This window comes from Melospiza melodia, chromosome 6 (genome assembly GCF_035770615.1).
Source record: "Melospiza melodia melodia isolate bMelMel2 chromosome 6, bMelMel2.pri, whole genome shotgun sequence".
In the NCBI taxonomy this organism is placed as follows: Eukaryota; Metazoa; Chordata; class Aves; order Passeriformes; family Passerellidae; genus Melospiza; species Melospiza melodia.
In genome coordinates this window covers 66974997-66991887 of record NC_086199.1, presented here as the reverse complement: position 1 = coordinate 66991887, position 16891 = coordinate 66974997, and the positions used below count along the sequence as shown (strand labels likewise).

The following is a 16891-nucleotide window of genomic DNA, read 5'->3' as shown; positions in this document are numbered from 1 at the left end:
TTTTTGGTTGCTAAACCAGTTGGTTTATCTCTTTGTACAAATAAATCAAAAGTAAAGCTAAAGAACTAAAGAACTGTAAGGACTGCTGGGAATTGAGTGGCATTGATGATTAATGGCCTCCTGCCTCTGAAAACTGCAAGTCAGATATGAAATTTCTTTGATAACAAAACTGGGATTTCATATTTTAGTTCATATACACATTCAAACTTATATTACTATGTGTGCATGCTTTCTTCCTGACATGTACATGAACTTTCTGTCAAATTTTTTGTTGTTTACTAAAGTGCTTTCAATTAAAAGGGTTATGTTGTAATTTCTGTTGCTGTAAAAGCCTTGGAGGTTATGAAATTACATTGGATTTGACAGGAAACTCAGATACAGTGGCTACATATACCCACAATGGTTAAGATTCAAATCAGAATATGTCAGTTAAATTTGGGGAGCTAGTAGTAAACATATTGAACTAATCTCAGAAGGAAAGTGGTTAAAACCAGATGATGCTTCCCAGGAACAATAACAATGTTTGTGAATATAATTACGGGTGGAGCTCCTGAAGTCTGGCTTGGCTGCAAAATCTGTTTAAAAACATAGGCTTTTAATTTTTCTTTTTTTCTTCTATCCTTACTCCTATTCTCTTGACACTGAAGTGAATTTCATTAGTTCTTTACTTTGGAATCTGCTTTTATTTATTTCAGGCTTATGAAACCATATTATCTCTTTCTGGGTTTGGCTTCAGAGGCACCCTGTGAGAGCCATTATACTTGGGCTACTGGAAACACTTTAATATGAAATAACTGGAGATTTCTACCCTACCCAGGCAATTGTTTGCAAATGTCCTCTTTGGCAGAAGATATTTCTCTCTGTTGGAGGTTATTGCTATGTCTTTCACAGTAGTGAGAAGTTTGAAAATACTCAAAAAAATAGGGGATGTTTGGCAGCAGTGTATGATCATAATTAGCAGCTAATTTCTTCCATTTTGAAGATGCCACTCTATAAAATAATGGGGAAACTGTGCTGGCTCCAGGGCAATGTATACTGCAGCAGTGTACAACTGGTCACTAACCAGGAGTGACACCAGGCAGAGCCATGCTTTAGAGTTTTTATCCACATCATTAAACAACTGGAGTTTTGCCCACAAGTTCGAACAGAAGACTGATGCTGGAGAGCTTGGGTCATAAATGTGCTCTTGATTTTTTTTTTAATGGGATTAGACAATTACTTTTGCCTCTCTTCTCACTTTTAAGGTCAATTTTGGGGTAAGATTCTCTCAGCATTACCACCATGATTTGCATTTCCAGATGTTACTACAATAAATGCAATATCTATGATGAAAAATATTGTTCACCTTTTCATAAACATTGTGTGCAAAGTATACATTAGCCTTGATTGAACAGCTCAGCCTTCAGTCAGTAAGACCTACCTATTATTCAGATAGATCTAAGAATATATTTAATGTGTCTCCAACCCATGTTATCAATCTAGACTGTTAAATCTTTCCTCAAAGGACACAGTTGCTGTTCTTTCTTATAGTAGGAAAAAGTGTGGAGTTTTCCCCGATCTCCTTTTCTTTTTAGGTGAGTCATTGCCATCAGCAGATTTATAGAGATTAGTCAGCTATTTGGTTTTATTTCAGAATGGGGATAGGCCTTAACGAAAAAGAAAACACTACTGACTTAGAGTTAAGGGAGAGCACAAGGCAGTGTCCGTAAATCTCATTGCAGCTCATTACTTTTAAACACTAGAAATGATGGCGTTTATTGAACATTAGAGATCTAGCAGATCTATGTGTCCAGCCTTGACTGTGGAACCATGAAGAAGCCCGTTCACTCAGGTCATTCAGCCCAGATTTTACACTAGCCTCAAACGTGCTGAGTCAAGGCTGCAGGAGCTGAGCAAGCTTGGCAAGAGCAGTCGTGTGAAGCAGAGCTTATTGCTAAGACTCAGGCACTTCCAAACCACAGTCTTACATATCCAGGGCAATGTGAGATACACAGCCAATTCTCTCAGCCAGGCTCCCTGGAAACTCTTAGCTTTAATGTAATTAAGCAGCAGAGTGAGCTCCATTCGCCTTGATGGTGCGAGCCTCACACACCTTGCTGACAGTTTCACTGTGTTGCTGCATTATGTCTCTACTTTGATTAGGCCCAGATGCATTTAATTAGCAGGTTGTTTGATCAATTAGATAATGAACCCTAAAGTCACCTTCTTGCTTAGATGTGCTTTGAAAAACAATTTTAGTCTTAGTGACAGATCCTCGAGAAAGAAAAGAGGAGAAACCAATGTAATTAAAACGTGAGTGCACAAAAATGCCTATTTGACTCTGGAGCATGAAAATGAAATTACTTTGAACTCTAAAACATAGAAGACATTGAGTTCAATGAATGTAAATGCCACGGTTTTCCATTGAGTTATCACTTGATTATGTCTATGAGTTCAATGAATGTAAATGCCACGGTTTTCCATTGAGTTATCACTTGATTATGTCTATGATGAATCCAAGAAAGATATTTGAAAGTGTCCTTGCTCCCACATCATTGATTTCTCTAACACCACAGCTGGGCTAATACTGAGTCAAAATTTAATGAAGTTTAGTGCTTATGCAGCACTCGCATGAAATGCTTCTGATTTTGTAATGAATAGTAGTAGGTAAAAAACCAAAAATGAGAAAAAAACCCAACCCAAACGAAACCAAAAATCTCATGACTCTTTACTAGAAAATATTTACCCAAAATATTTAAAAAAACCAAAATGAGAAAAAACCAAAATGAGAAAAAAACCCAACCCAAACGAAACCAAAAATCTCATGACTCTTTACTAGAAAATATTTACTAGCAAAATTCTGACACAGTGGGATGGAAAGAGATGGAAGTTTGCCTTCAGACAATCAGAAACTGACTCAACCGTGTTGAATATGTGGAATTTGGAATAAGGATGTATCAAGGTTCATCTTGGCTTGTGAGATTATGAGCAGGGCACATTATGCCATGAAATAAAAATAAATGATAGGGGGAAAAATGAATTATTTTTGGGGATTGGCTTCTCTCCATATCTTTAGGTTTTTCTTTGCTTCTGTATTTGTGCTTTGCAATTTCAGCTTCTTCATTTGAAAGATTTTCCTACCATACTGAATCCTGGGGTATTAGCAAAGAATTAATATTTCATGCAAAATAAGTTGCAGTGGCAATAAACATGTCAATTCTTTAATAGCTACAGTGACTATATAAGGATTTAAAAACTGATCAAATTCTACTGCTGGCACCAAAATTTTGGCCAAATACATAATCAAGGTACAAAGAGTGATTTTTTTTTTTCCCCCAAAGTGATTTAGGAGGTAGAAACAATCTAGAAGGAGTGGGAATGAAAAACAAGAATTTGTGTGTGTGCGTACAAATGTGTGCACATGTTGGAATTTATGTGTCTATAACATTCTTGTGTCAAATATTTCTGTTTGTTGTGCTTTCTTTTCATGAGTGTTAACTTTGAAGCCCACTTAATAGGGAAAGGAATTCACTGTTTTCTATTAATCTAATTTAACTGTGTAGCATTGGCAGTATGTAAGCTGTTCAAAACCAGGAAAATGAAGTATTTCTGTCTTTGTTCCTGGTAAATAGTGAGGAATCCTGTCATTATTTAGGTATTTTGTTTGTGGTAGAGCATGGTGTATTGTCTAGTAGAGTTCCACTGGAAATACTTGATAGAATTTTTTTTTCAGACTTTTAGCCCATCTGTAGAATTGTTTATTATTTAGCTCTGTTATTGGAAAACACTTCTACTGACTCAACAAATTTATACTCTGCTTGAATTAGGAGAGATATCTTGAAGATTGTCATTCTTATTTTTTAAAATATTGGACTTAAGGAAATCATAAATGTAACTAGTTGGTACTGACAGCATTAAAGCATCCCACTCCAAATGCAGATATCAATTCAATAAGGACAGGGTTAATTATCTTCTCTTAGCTCCAACTGCCGTCAATGCTAAGTATTTAAGAGATTGTTTTCTTGAACATCATTCACACTTTGTAGGATGTGTTCTGCATTTTCTTTTTTGGACTTTAGCCATACACTTGTTTTCATATTTAAGTCCCAAATTCTTGCAGAAAAGCAAAATTGTAAACATCCTCATGTCTAACAAAGTCAGTATTGTGTTTATTCTTTCCATTTTCTTCTCATATCAATGTCCTACCCCCTTTTTCATTCCTGTAGGTCTCTCACTCAGGACAATTAGTCGTTCAAAACATCTGATCAACATATTTCTTATAAAGCATGTTATTGTTAATATTTCTAGTCTCCAATTAGCTAGCAGGAACACAAGAAAGGTCTTTCCAAGTCAGACCAAAGGTCCATGTATTTCAGTATATTTTTCCTGTAGTGGCACACAGTAGATATACAGGAAACATTATAGGAAAAGAACAAAACAAAACTAACAACAATAACAATGTATTAATTTACTCTGTAGTATTTTCAACTTAAAACTTTGTTGGGATGTTATTTTTTTGATACTCTTGATAGTTTGTCATTCTGCTAGCTTGTCTCCTTGAATCAGATTTTGATGCAAGGTCACCTGGCTAACTGCTTTTAACATGATGAATGCCTCGATATAAGGGTGGTAATATGGCCCAGCAATTCTTTTTCTATAAGGAATTATATGAACATGCCAAAGACCTAGAGCTTGTCAACTGTTTTTACTTCCTTCCTAGCTAGGTTTTCTCAGTCTCTCTTCTCTCTCTGAACGCTTTCCAGTTCAGATTAATTTCTGAGCCTGGAGTAGATTTATGTTTATTAATTCCTATTGATTTACTCTTCCAAAAACTCACCTAGCATGCATTTCTGGATAACTATCTGCTTTCTGAAAAAATATTTATTTTTGTGTCATGATGCATATACTTTTTTATTTTCTAATGCTTGCATAGAGAGATGCAGCAAAAGCTGGACACAGTGCTCCAGGTGAGGCCTCACCAGGATAGAGCAGATGAGCAGGATCACCTCTCCCAGCCTGCTGGCAATGCTCTTCTTGGCATGCCAATGTGCCCCATCGGCCTTCTTGGCCACTGCTGCTCATGGACAGCTTGTGTTCCACCAGGACCCCCAGGTCCTTCTCCACAGAGCTGCTTTCCAAGAGCTCAGCCCCCAGCCTGTGCTGCTGCAGGGGGTTGTTCCTCCCCAGGAGCAGGACCTGCACCTGCCTTTGTTCAGTTTCAGAAGGTCCCTCTCTGCCCTTCTCTCCAGCCTGTCCAGGCCCTTCTGAAGCTCTCTGGGGTATGGGCCTGTGCTGCTGATGACCCTCAGGAATCTGCCACTCAGCCAGTTCTCAACCCCCCTCACTGTGCATTAATCCAGCTCACAACTCCTGAGCTTGCCTATGACAATATTACAGGAGTCAGTGTCAAAAGCCTTGTGGAAGTAATACATTTAAAGAGAGAATGGCAAGCTGGTTTTGTTTTGTTTTCTGGTTTTTCCCTAATAATTCCTGATGTTAATATGCTTTTTTGACTGCTATAAAATTGTTTCTGTAGAGTTAACCATCATCACATCACAATCCTCCTCTGCACAGCTGTTTCTCTGCATTACAGAATGCATTTATGTGAATTGTCCAAACCATCCTCTGACCATCCTGTTCTTCCTACACGTGCCTTCCTCTTACTGCAGAGGATAATGAAAGTCTTTACCTCAAAACTGTAAGGATGATGAAAGTCTTTACCTCAAAAATAAATAATAAGAGAAAAAAAAGGAATTGCAGAATAAACTTCAAATTCCATGTGTACTAGGAAGTCTAAGATACTGTTTCAAGCAAACTAAAGTGAGAAACATAACTAAAACATTAGGGTTCCTGAGCTGCTCAGGAAACCTGTGCTCTTTCTTACATAAGCTTAGGTGCAAAGATGGGCAACAAGAAGTTTGGAGATTTAGGTTAAGCCAGAGCTCCAAAGGAAGAAGCCCCAGGACCCCCAGGTCCCTCACTCTGCAGTGGGCAGAGAGATGGTCTTAGATAATATCTCTGAATAGGGCTGACACGCTTTCTGGACTTCCCACTCCTCTGGAAGATCTGACAAATTTGTTTTATTTCCAAGGATTCAGTTAAAAAAAAAATCTTGTAAAACTCCTGTCCAGTCTTATTATTCAGCCCACTAAGCATAAAATCAAATCTAGGAGGTGACCATTAACTCTCAGGGAAATCTGACTTTATTTTAATAAAAAAAGAAAAGAAAAAAAAAAAAAACAAACCAGTGGATATTTACACATGTACTCTAGCAATTTCTGCAGCAAATTCCAATATATACCTGTGGCCAGTAGTCATTTTAAAGAGCAGAAAGTATCATGAGTGTAGGATGGTAAAATAATTTGACATTTTAAAATAATACCTCATTATATATTGTGAGAATTGTCAATAGCAGCACGATGACTCACCAAAGCAGGTAACTCATTATCATGACCTAAATAGAAACGAAGTAGGATTGACTCTGTTAAAAAGAAAAGATTAAGGCATCCTGAGGAAGGACAAACACCAGCAGCTGAGTTTGAGGAGGTCTATATAGAAACATTCATATTTTTAAATGTTAAACTTATTTATTATTTTTCATGCAATAGTAAAGCCTAACCACAGGACATACATGAATTTTGAACTCTGCCTTGTATGTAGAGAATACTGGGAAGCATGCCTGCTCACGCAGTGTTACTAATAATAGCATAAATTATTAAAGCAGACAGAATTTTTATAGCTAATGCATGTGCACTTTGCACTCTGCCGCACAGACAATGAATAAACACCAATAAGGTTTTGTTTCTGCAGTTCATGTGCCAACACAATGCTATTATTTGTGATCAGAGCTTTGCAGGAAAATGTTAAAATAAAAAAAAAAATTGAAAAAGAGGCAAATAATCCCTAGTGTTTAAATTAAATTTTCTGTTGACAGTACCTTCCTGTAATAGTTGTTTCTTTAATGGAAAATATAAATAAATGAAGAGCACACATTTAAATATGTGTCAAATGGCTTTGATAATCTCATTCTTGATTTTGACATTGCTTTTCAAAATCTTTCTAATAAACAAAAATTAATTTTTGTATGTAGGAAAAAAATACATTTTAGACAGATCTTAAGCTTTAGAGAGATCTATGAGAACAGTAATTTAAAAAATGCTTTGTCTTCGAGCTGAAAAGACAGGGAACTAGGAAATATGAAAAATAGTTTTTTCAATAATTTCTGTACCTTGCTACCTTTTTGAATGCTTAATTCTTATTTGTAGCCACCAGCAATAAACAACTTTAAAATGTATTTTGACCATGTTATGTTCAGGCATTTGAGTCTTTCAAAGAATCAGCCTTAGAACAATTAATGGCATAATATCTGGGACCTGGGCATTGGTTTTAATGAAGTCAAACTAGCTGAGGTTAGAGTAAATTTGTAGAAATGCTAGGTAAGTTGGAAAATATAGAGACAGACTTTGACAGCTGTGGTCTTAAGAATTTTATGACAGTTTTATTCATTTCTTGTGTAACATATTTTGCTGAATATTTCTAATTCTTTTTAAAGGATGTTGATGATGCAAATGAAGTTGCAATGCATTCGCTTATGTTTAATCCTTATGCATATACATACTTAGTTTTAAATGTGGTACAGAAGGAAATGCCATTGGTTTATTTTTGAACTGTGGTCACGGGAGTTTTAATTGCTTCTTTATGTGAAAAGCTTTTCGTCAACAACTTTGGAACATGCCTTGTCCTCTAATTACTCTTTCTGCAAAAATTGTCCATGCTCAGAGTTTCTCTGACTGCCTTTTTCCTCATTACTCTCTGCCCACTTTTAGAGTATGAATAGCTATCAGTACGTGATTTTTCTTTCATATCCTGCCAAGGGAGGTCTCTACTGTGCACAGCAATGTGTTGGTGATTTAAAAGAATCCTTCTCTGCAGGAAGCAATAACACTAGAAATGATTTAAACAAAACCTAAAATGTCACCTTAGACTAATGAAATTCCTTCATCAAGCAACTCAGAGTTGACACTTCTGTGAGACACTTTAAAACTCAGATTAAGAAGAGAGTATTAAACTTGAAATGACAGAAAACAAAACCAGCTCTGTTTCCCCTGGAAATAGTTGAGAACAGTATGTTGATTATTCTCAGACAAGCTGATTTCACAGGCAGTGACCCTAACTCAGCATAAAGAACAGCTAACAACATGGCTTTAGATGGCTGGCAATGTTATCTGTTGTTCATCATTTAAAAAATGAAATAGCCGTCTGTCTTGGAGCTGGCCCATCTGTAGTTTAACTCATATGTCCCCTCATATGCAGGGAGACATTTGAGGAACTGCCTTACTGGCTCAACCTAAAGATTATTTTCTTCCATTTTTCCCATCCCGGAGAGTGGGCAGTACAAGTGCTCTAGAGGAAAAATATAGAATTCCTTGACAGATGGTAGTTATAAAATAACCTTTGTGTAACAGAGTTTTCTTTTAAATTCATCTCAATAAATATATCAATGTGTGCTGTGAATTGCAGGGCTTTGTCACTCTTTTATTCAGTTCAGTAAAGTTGTGTGTCTAAACATCTTGAGATATTCGCAATACCAGTAAACAGCCATTGATCCCCACATTTAAATCTAGACAAACCTCTACCCTTGTGATACCTTTTGGTGAATAGCAGAGACCAGATGCTTTTTTGGGAAGGGCATCAGTGTTTATAGAGGTTCCTTGGTTTTAGTGGAGCGCAGATGTGAGAGCACAGCACTGGGGAACTGTGTCTGAGAGCTGTAGCTTTCCTGAATAAGGACTTTTACATGTCCTATAGGGACACTATGGTATCACTTCACAACACCACATTTGGCTGCACAAGACTGCAAAAAAAAAAAAAGACATTCATAACATTTAGGCTGAATCCTGAGGTTGGAATCTTCAGCTCCTTTTAGGATCAATTAGAAATGGGAACTTAACTCACATAGTCCCTGCACACACCACCATTTCCCTCTCAGCTGCTCAGCTGCATGTGAGAGCTTAGATGTAATTTTGCCTTGGGCACAGAGCCAGTCCCTGCAACACTGAAAGAAGTGATAGTTCAGGGCTGCTCTTTTACGTCTTTTCATCACTGCTGAGTGTTGTTTTACTTTCCTCATTTCAGAAAGAAACCCATCATCCAGTGTGTGGGCTGTCAGCAGCTCCCTCGCGCTCTCATTTTCTGCTGCCGTACAGCCCGATGGGGACTGCTGGCCATCCACGATGCTTCCACAGCCCGCCTGCTCTGCCCCCAGCTTTCCAGCCTCCCTTGCCTGCAGGGTGTGCCCATAAATTCTCCCTGCAGACACGGCCCTGCACGCAGTGTGATCGGCACGGCAGCAGCCGCAGTTATCTAGAGGGATGTCTGCTTCCTGCAGGGAGAGATTTTACCACATTGGATCCGATCACACAGCCATGACATCCAGCATCTTGCTTTAAGCAATGACCAGTACCTGATGTTTCAAATGAAGCTGAAAGCACCTAACCCAATGTAACTGGAGAACTGTGTGTGGCAGAAGGGGAGCGTTTATTTGACTGGCTCTGGGTGCCTATGGAATTGAAAACCCAGCTATTTCCATAATAAACCATAAAGCCATGACTCCCTTCTGTGTCTGGAGCTGGACTTAGGAATACTTTAGCAATAATGACAAGCTGTCTTTAATTGGTCTGAGGAAAAAACATAGTAAAAGCCAGAGATGACATCTGCAGCACAGACTTGGAGAAAAAGGTATTTTCTATCTACTTGAATTTACAGGCGAGTTGGAATTTTCCTGGCCAAACTAACAAAACCATTGACTGACATGCTGCTAAAACTAGCACACTGTGCCGTTAACACTGGTTCATTATATTTTATTGCTGATTGCAGGGCTGCTGATATGGAACACTGTGTTCAGATAAAGCTCCTGTGAAGCACCAATGTGAAATAGGGGGACTGTGATAACTGTACAAATTAAGATACCTTTAATGGGTTATAAAAGCACAGCACATCCACAGCTGTTCTTAGAAACTGATAGTGATTTCCCTGTTCTAGTGATCAAGTAATTTTTAAAACCTGTGATCTTTGCTGATTTTTATTATCTGTGATAATTTTGATTGAATTGTTTATGCTGGCAATGATAATAAGACTAAAATGTTCTGTTTAATTTAATTTGATTTTCAAGGTTTCAGAAGGACTAAAACTATGGATGACAAATTTTTAGATGAAATATTTGATCGTGCAGAGTTTTAGGAGGTCATCTTAGTGCATGCTGAATCCCAGCTGCAGTGAGCTGCACATTTCTGTTATGCTGCTGGATGTGTTTTCAAATGAAACATTTAATCCAGCACCTATAGTATTTTTTTTTTCACTGATATAAGGGTACCAATTTCACTGCAAGAAGAGGTTTTTTTAAAAAGAAACAGGACTTCAACAAGGGAAGAATTCCCATGTGAATCCATCTTAGAAAAGCTGGGGTGAATTTTAGACAGACTCCACATGATCTGTCCCTCTGTTGATAGGCTTGTTTCCCTATGCTAAGTCCAAAGGATAAATTAGAACTAAAAATTTAATGTGATTAAAACACTGAGATATCAACTTTTTTTTTTTTTTTGAAGTGGGGTTTTTAGTCGCATGAGAACATATATTTGCCAATTCAACAAGACACATAAGAAGGAGATTTTGAATAATTCTCAGGACTGGAATGTAATTCTCTCATGTTTGTGTCTGGCCCAACACAGACACCACTAATTAAGGGAATGCTCTTTTGGTTCACTGTGCAGAGATTAGCTTCATTTCAGTGAAGGCAAAATCTTGGGTCCTTATTTAAAATTAGGTATTGCAGACATTCCACAGAGGAAAGCTCATTGAAATGTCTCCTTGGGTACATGCAGTTCCCTGCATTTGTGCTTGGTAGTAGAGCATAATTAGATTTCAAATTAATGGATCATGTGACTATCCTCAAACAAGGCTAGGCTAGGGTGAGTCAGTGGGCAAGTGAGTTAATTTCCTCTTTTGAGACCTTAATTCCAGTCCCTATCTCTTTTTAAGTATGTGTCCCTATGAAATATATATGTTTTGGTATATTTATATATTCACCTCTCAGCTAACAACAGAATAGTCAGTCAGCTGCGCTAACATCTTTGGAAGGATGAAACAGCACTTGTAAATGTCATGATTTGTCTGGAAGCCCAAGCCACAAACAAGTATCTGAGGAACTGGTCTCAGCAGCTTTAAGGCATGATTATTCTTTGAAATAGAAAATGGTAACGAAGACACTCATCTTCCCATTTCATTACCTCTCCCCAGAAGCAATTCAGTCTCATTTGCATGGCACAATATTCAGGTTGTTGAATCCTAGTCTCTCAGGACTGTCTCAAAGGACTGGTCATCGTTTCAGATCCTCTGCGTAAACATCCACTGCATACTATAATTCTGCACTTTCTCCACTCCATAATTTTTTCTTATTTCTATCTGCAGTACACACACTAATGAAAGGGGTGGATGACCCTAAATTAGAGGACATCACAACACGGGTCTCTTTCTAGCTTAGAAATAGATGATCTGTGTATTACTCAACTGAAACCAATAGAAGGCTTTTAAAACTCCAGGAAAATGACTATGAACAATGCAAAAACAAGTTGCAAAGAGTAGTTCTGGCTCAGATCCTCAAAATTAGGTAGACACCTTACTCCTACTTTAGGAATTAAAGATTTGATTATCATGAAGCATGCTGGCTTCAGTCCTTTAAATCTCTGTGTATTTGTGCTTATCTCTAAATGACTCACAAGAAAATATGTATGAGGGAGAGAGAACCCAATGTAGGATTTAACAGGCATGAAAAGAGTAGAGATCTACAAATTGAACAGGACTGCATTTCTTTTCTTATTAAAACATGTGGAGTGTAATGAACCTCTTGTGAGAATAAAGTATTTTTCTAATTATTTTACTGGGGCCAGTAGTTCCTGCCCAGAACCTAACTAAAATTATTTCTTTAGATTGTGGTTGGGGGTTATCTTGTAGGATGGATAAAACTCTTGTAAAGTCTGTAGAAATTAAATTCTTTAGATTTTTATCCCCAGGCTCTGCAAAAAGAATTTCCAGGCTTTTGAATAGTTTATTATCATCAAAACCACTGTGTACATTTCATGGTATTGCATAACAGTCTATTTTTCAGTAAGTTCTGTTGGCAGTAGTTCTGGATGAGTGGAAGAGATTAAGTAAAAATTTTTTAAAAATTAAAAGAAAGCAGCTTATTAAGAAGATACATTTTCTAAGTTTTTGGTTTTTTTTTCACAACTCCTATGTTTTTTGCATTATTTACCTATTTACCACTTAAGTTATAACAGATGGTCAGAGGACTAATTGACCATAAATCAATTATTCTATTTCATTTATAACTACAAAAGAGTATTTTTCATGTTTAGTTTGCTGGTGTGCAACCTTTTCAGTTGGTTTTTCACACCACATGAGTCAGTGGCACTAATGAGCCAGATATGGTGGTAGTAATTAGCTGAAATTAGCTTCTTGATTCCCCCCCCCCCCCCCCCGTGATTTCTTTTTATTTTTTTTTTTTTAATCTGACCCTTTATTGAGAAAGACTCTATAACTCTATGATCTTGAGTCAGGAAGCTACTCTGCTGAGTTTCAAGATCAAATCAGCTTTATCTCAGACTGAGTAATGACCTCAACAGCATATTTTAGCAGCAGGGTATAAATTTATAATCCTCAGTACTGCAGAACAAAAGTTCTGCTCCAAGAGCTACAGGAATTGCCCCATTAGCTGTGGCACAGGACATAGTTTTCTTCAACTAAGAGTTGCAAATAATGGCAAATGTCGCATACGCCACCCGGCTCTACTGTGAATGAACAAGGGGCGGGGTAAAAAATCCCTACACTGCTTGCAAAAGCCAAGTTTGAATTCTGTTTTTCTATAACAGCTTTAAGATTAACTTGTGAAGACTCATCTTTCAGATACATCAGGTATCTGATACTACATGTAGGCAAGGAAGTATAGGGGGGAAAAGTTCCTGAAAGACTGACTTGTTTGGACAAATGCTACTTTCATTTCCAGCAAACCTAGAGTTTTACCCTATGAAGTGAGTATGAATATTTTTTTTTTTCTTATAACAACATTTTGATTGATACTGAAAAATATTTCAATATTACATTTTAAATGCATTTTGGACAATAAACTACAGGTGTTAAAATACAGAAAAAATTTTGAAGTTCATTCTCTTGGCAAAGACTTTTTGCATTTTCAAGATTTTGCAGCCAGCTGCTTTAAGCTAAAGAAAAATGGTAGCTCATACTTGTGAGAAAGGAATAAGCATCAAAGATTATGGGTACTTTTTTCTAATACAGTCCAGATAGTTTTACGCATTTTTTTCCTAACTTAACTGAAGTGCTGTGAGGCCTCACTAAGATCAAACATTCAAAATAATGAAAGACTTTTGCCGTCTCCAATTGTTACTTTTTATGTTTAAGATAAATCTGTGACTTTAAACAGAAACGTGGTATTTCTGCATATTGCACAAGAGAATATGATACTGTTAAGGGCTATGACATTTGCCTGAAGAGACAAATGGGAAACAGCAGTGTCATAGAAACATTCCAACTTTTCTTCTGAAGTCCTCTTAATTGCCATTGGTCAGTGGTACATGAGGTATCCTTGAGTGAGGTGACTGGGAAAATAGGGGAGATGAAATGATTAGTTTAATTTCTGCAGTTCAAAACAGCTGATTTTTTAGTACCAGTTGATGAAACTATATCTGAGGTAGATTTAATATTATTGTGAAAACAACATTGTTTATACTATAAAAGAAAGTTTGAACCTGGGACTTTTGATTCTGATTTTGTTTGTTAATTTTGGCATGGCTTTGGTAAGTCATAATTCATCAGAAGAGGAGTGAAAATGGAATTTAAATTTAAGTACTTATAATCTAAACCTTTTAATGTCTTCGTTCCAGAGGAAAGACTCCCATGCATATCAAACACTGAATTCCTCATAGCCATCATCCGCATCTACTAGGAACCTCCTCTTGTTTATTCCTTGTGACAGAAATCCAATTGTCATTGCAAAGGACAGAGACAGAAATTGTTGTAGAGGATCTTTGTGACCCTGGTGTTGATTAAGTGGAAACATTTTTGAGAAATATTGCATTAAATATAATTTCCATAAGAATATAATGAACTAATACCAGACAAATATTTTAAAAAACTAATCTTCATTCTTGCTTATTAATAGTGAACAAAGAGAGATGGTACCCTTTGTTGTTATTGTTGTTTTTCTTAAATGTGTGTACTTTGGCCTGCAGTTACCTAAGCCAGCACTTGGACAAAAATGTTGGATCAGGAGTTTGAGAAACTATTTAAATGGATGCAGTGAGACAGAGCTGGTGCCAGTGAAGCTGCACTGATTTATACAAGCTGTGGATCTGGCTTATGAATTTTATTTTTGACAGTAGCCACTATTACAGCACAGTCAGGACTTTCTACAGGCATTCTTCATGACACAGAGCACTGGCTCAGCATCCATAACTAATTTGGTGTTGAATGAAGCAATCGCCATGCACTGAATTGATATTGAAACTTCCCATTGAGAGAACATTCCAAAAATAGCAAAATTCAGCATGTGTTCAGAAAAAAAGGACCTTTTACTTAGGAGCATAAAAAGTCAGGTCATTACAGTTGTAGTATGAAGTGTGGATCTTTGAATTTTACTCATGCTTTTGATGATTGTGCCACTTGTATAATGGGCTGAGTGGCATGGCCAAGGATTGTTGGATTGAAAATGGAATTGGTCATTATTCCTTGCAGTCTGCAAGGAAGGTGAAGCAAAGCCTAGTTCAAAATCCTTGAATCAACAGTCTGAAAATCAGAATTTCACGAGGAAAGCAGTAGTTCTTTACCCACTTCCAGGTATACTGTCTTCTGTTTTTGCATTGTATGTTCGTATTGTTCAGCAATGACTGATAAAATTCCTCTCATTTCCTAGTATGTTCTTACTTTGCCTTTTGGGAGATGAAGAATAACATCGAAGAGCAATTGAATATGATCTAGTAAGTGCATTTCTCACTCCTAAGTACGGCTTGTTAAATTTCATTTTGAGAAATGAAGCTGTATTTAGTATAAATGTGAGGGATCCTGGTGGGAAGAAAAGCACCCCAAACCATTAAAAGAAAAAAATCTTTTCTTTTTGCTGCTATATAATTTTAAAATTAGCAATTTGTGCTACACTTAAGGAAAAAAAAAATTGCTGACAACTTGGACACCAGACTGCAGGTAAATTAAATTTTAAAATAAGGATTTAGTATTCTTTAAGAAGGAAGGAGAAATGAATTTTGTCAGTTCTTAGAAGACCCTTAATTAAATTGAAAGGTGCCTTACTATGCTACTTTTACACATTAAGGAGGAACTATTAAACTGTTTTGCTGACTTCAGTATACTGAAGTCTTGCTGGGCTGCTTTGTAGAGCTGCAGAAAATGATCCATCTTTAAACAGCTGTAAAGTATTATGAAAAGATTTTAATATAGCTTTGTTCTCTTCTTGTGCTTGTCACTCTTACCTATGGAGTGCACTCTAAATGCCAGTATCTGCCCCTGAACATTGATTTGTTACCTGTTTTAGTAAGAAATGTTGCTCAGGGCAGTCTGGACAGCAGATACTGAATGCTAATAGATCCCACCAAATGATGGTTACTCTCTGAGGAAGAGGCAAGATAATTCATGGCTGTTTCCCAAGTTTTCTCTCACACCCTGTCTCACTCAGGACAAATGTCAGGGAAAAGTCACTGTCTGGAACACGCTTCTGCAAATACTGCTATAAAGATTATCAGTGTGCTTAGCTTTCTGTTAGCTAAAGGATGCAGGGTACCAGTCTCTTCCCACTGGGCACCTAGCTTTCTGTCTCTCCTTAAAAGGATTCATTGCATCTGCTGAAAGAAATGGAAAGTTGCAAGAAGCTATTTTGCCAAATTTGTAAAAGCAGATTGTTCTCCCAGTCTAATTCTACAGCAGTGTTTTAGTGTTGTTCTGACAGAAATAACTGTTCTTTAACATGATAGAGGTGAATGAGAAATCCACCCCACTTGGAGTCAAATCCTCTTCCAAATATGTATTTTCCAAAACACAAGGGAAGTTTACCGTAATTACTTTATGTCAAATTTGAGCATAGATATATAGCCCACTTTTCTAAACTTTCTGAAGTTTTCCTTTGATTTCAATTGAAGACAGCAGCCTTCAGTATTTCTTGATATAACATGGTAAACTATAAAAAACCTGCTGCGAGTCTCTCCAGAAATACTCAGGTTTCAGTGGGAAATAAAGTAACTGTGATAGATAGAGAGAGATAGATGGATGGATGGATATTGTTTTTCAGTGAAGGATGTAAAACACAGGGAAAACCTAAATAAAAGTTAATATATAACTTTAATCTATTGCCGTCTATTAATATAAAACTTAAATTTCATGTACACCAGACAGCATTGTAAAAGAGGAGATAAGAATCTCTCTTTCCTTGATGTGGATTATGTTTGCTGTTTTTATTTCATAATTTTGATTGAAACCCTATAATTTATTGCAATAAGGAAGAAAAAAGAGAAAAAGAAAGGAAATACCTCATTATTCAGAAAAAGGAAAGTTTATGTCTTGAGAACTAAAAAAATGGTCCACTCTTAATGTATGATTACTAATCCTTCAGCATTCAGCAATCAGAATTATTTCATGTTTAAAACAATTAGTTTTGTCTTTACCATTCTAAGCCTAATTTATAAAAGCTCCATTTTCATAGCAGTTGGCTGTCTGAACCTCTCGATAGTCAAAAACACATGAGATTGTAGAATAGTTTGGGTTGGATGGGACCTTAAAGATCATCCAGTCCAACCCACCCCCAACATCTTCTAGACCAGGTTACTCAAAGCCCCAT

At 36.8% G+C, this 16891-nt stretch overlaps 1 protein-coding gene across 15 annotated transcripts in view; it reads left to right on the top strand.

Annotated features, from left to right (window-relative positions):
• The window catches only part of LRRC4C (leucine rich repeat containing 4C), a 483436-nt gene that overhangs the window by 449352 nt on the left and 17193 nt on the right, over positions 1-16891 (top strand). For 2 of the 15 annotated variants that reach the window (XM_063158821.1, XM_063158816.1), the window contains one exon: positions 9115-9717. The exons of 12 other annotated variants lie outside the window; for them this stretch is intronic. The gene's annotated coding sequence lies outside the window, so the exon portion shown is untranslated. Of the gene's footprint in view, positions 1-9114; positions 9718-14962; positions 15027-16891 lie in introns of all 15 variants that reach the window. One more of the 15 variants, XM_063158817.1, reaches the window with a different exon arrangement.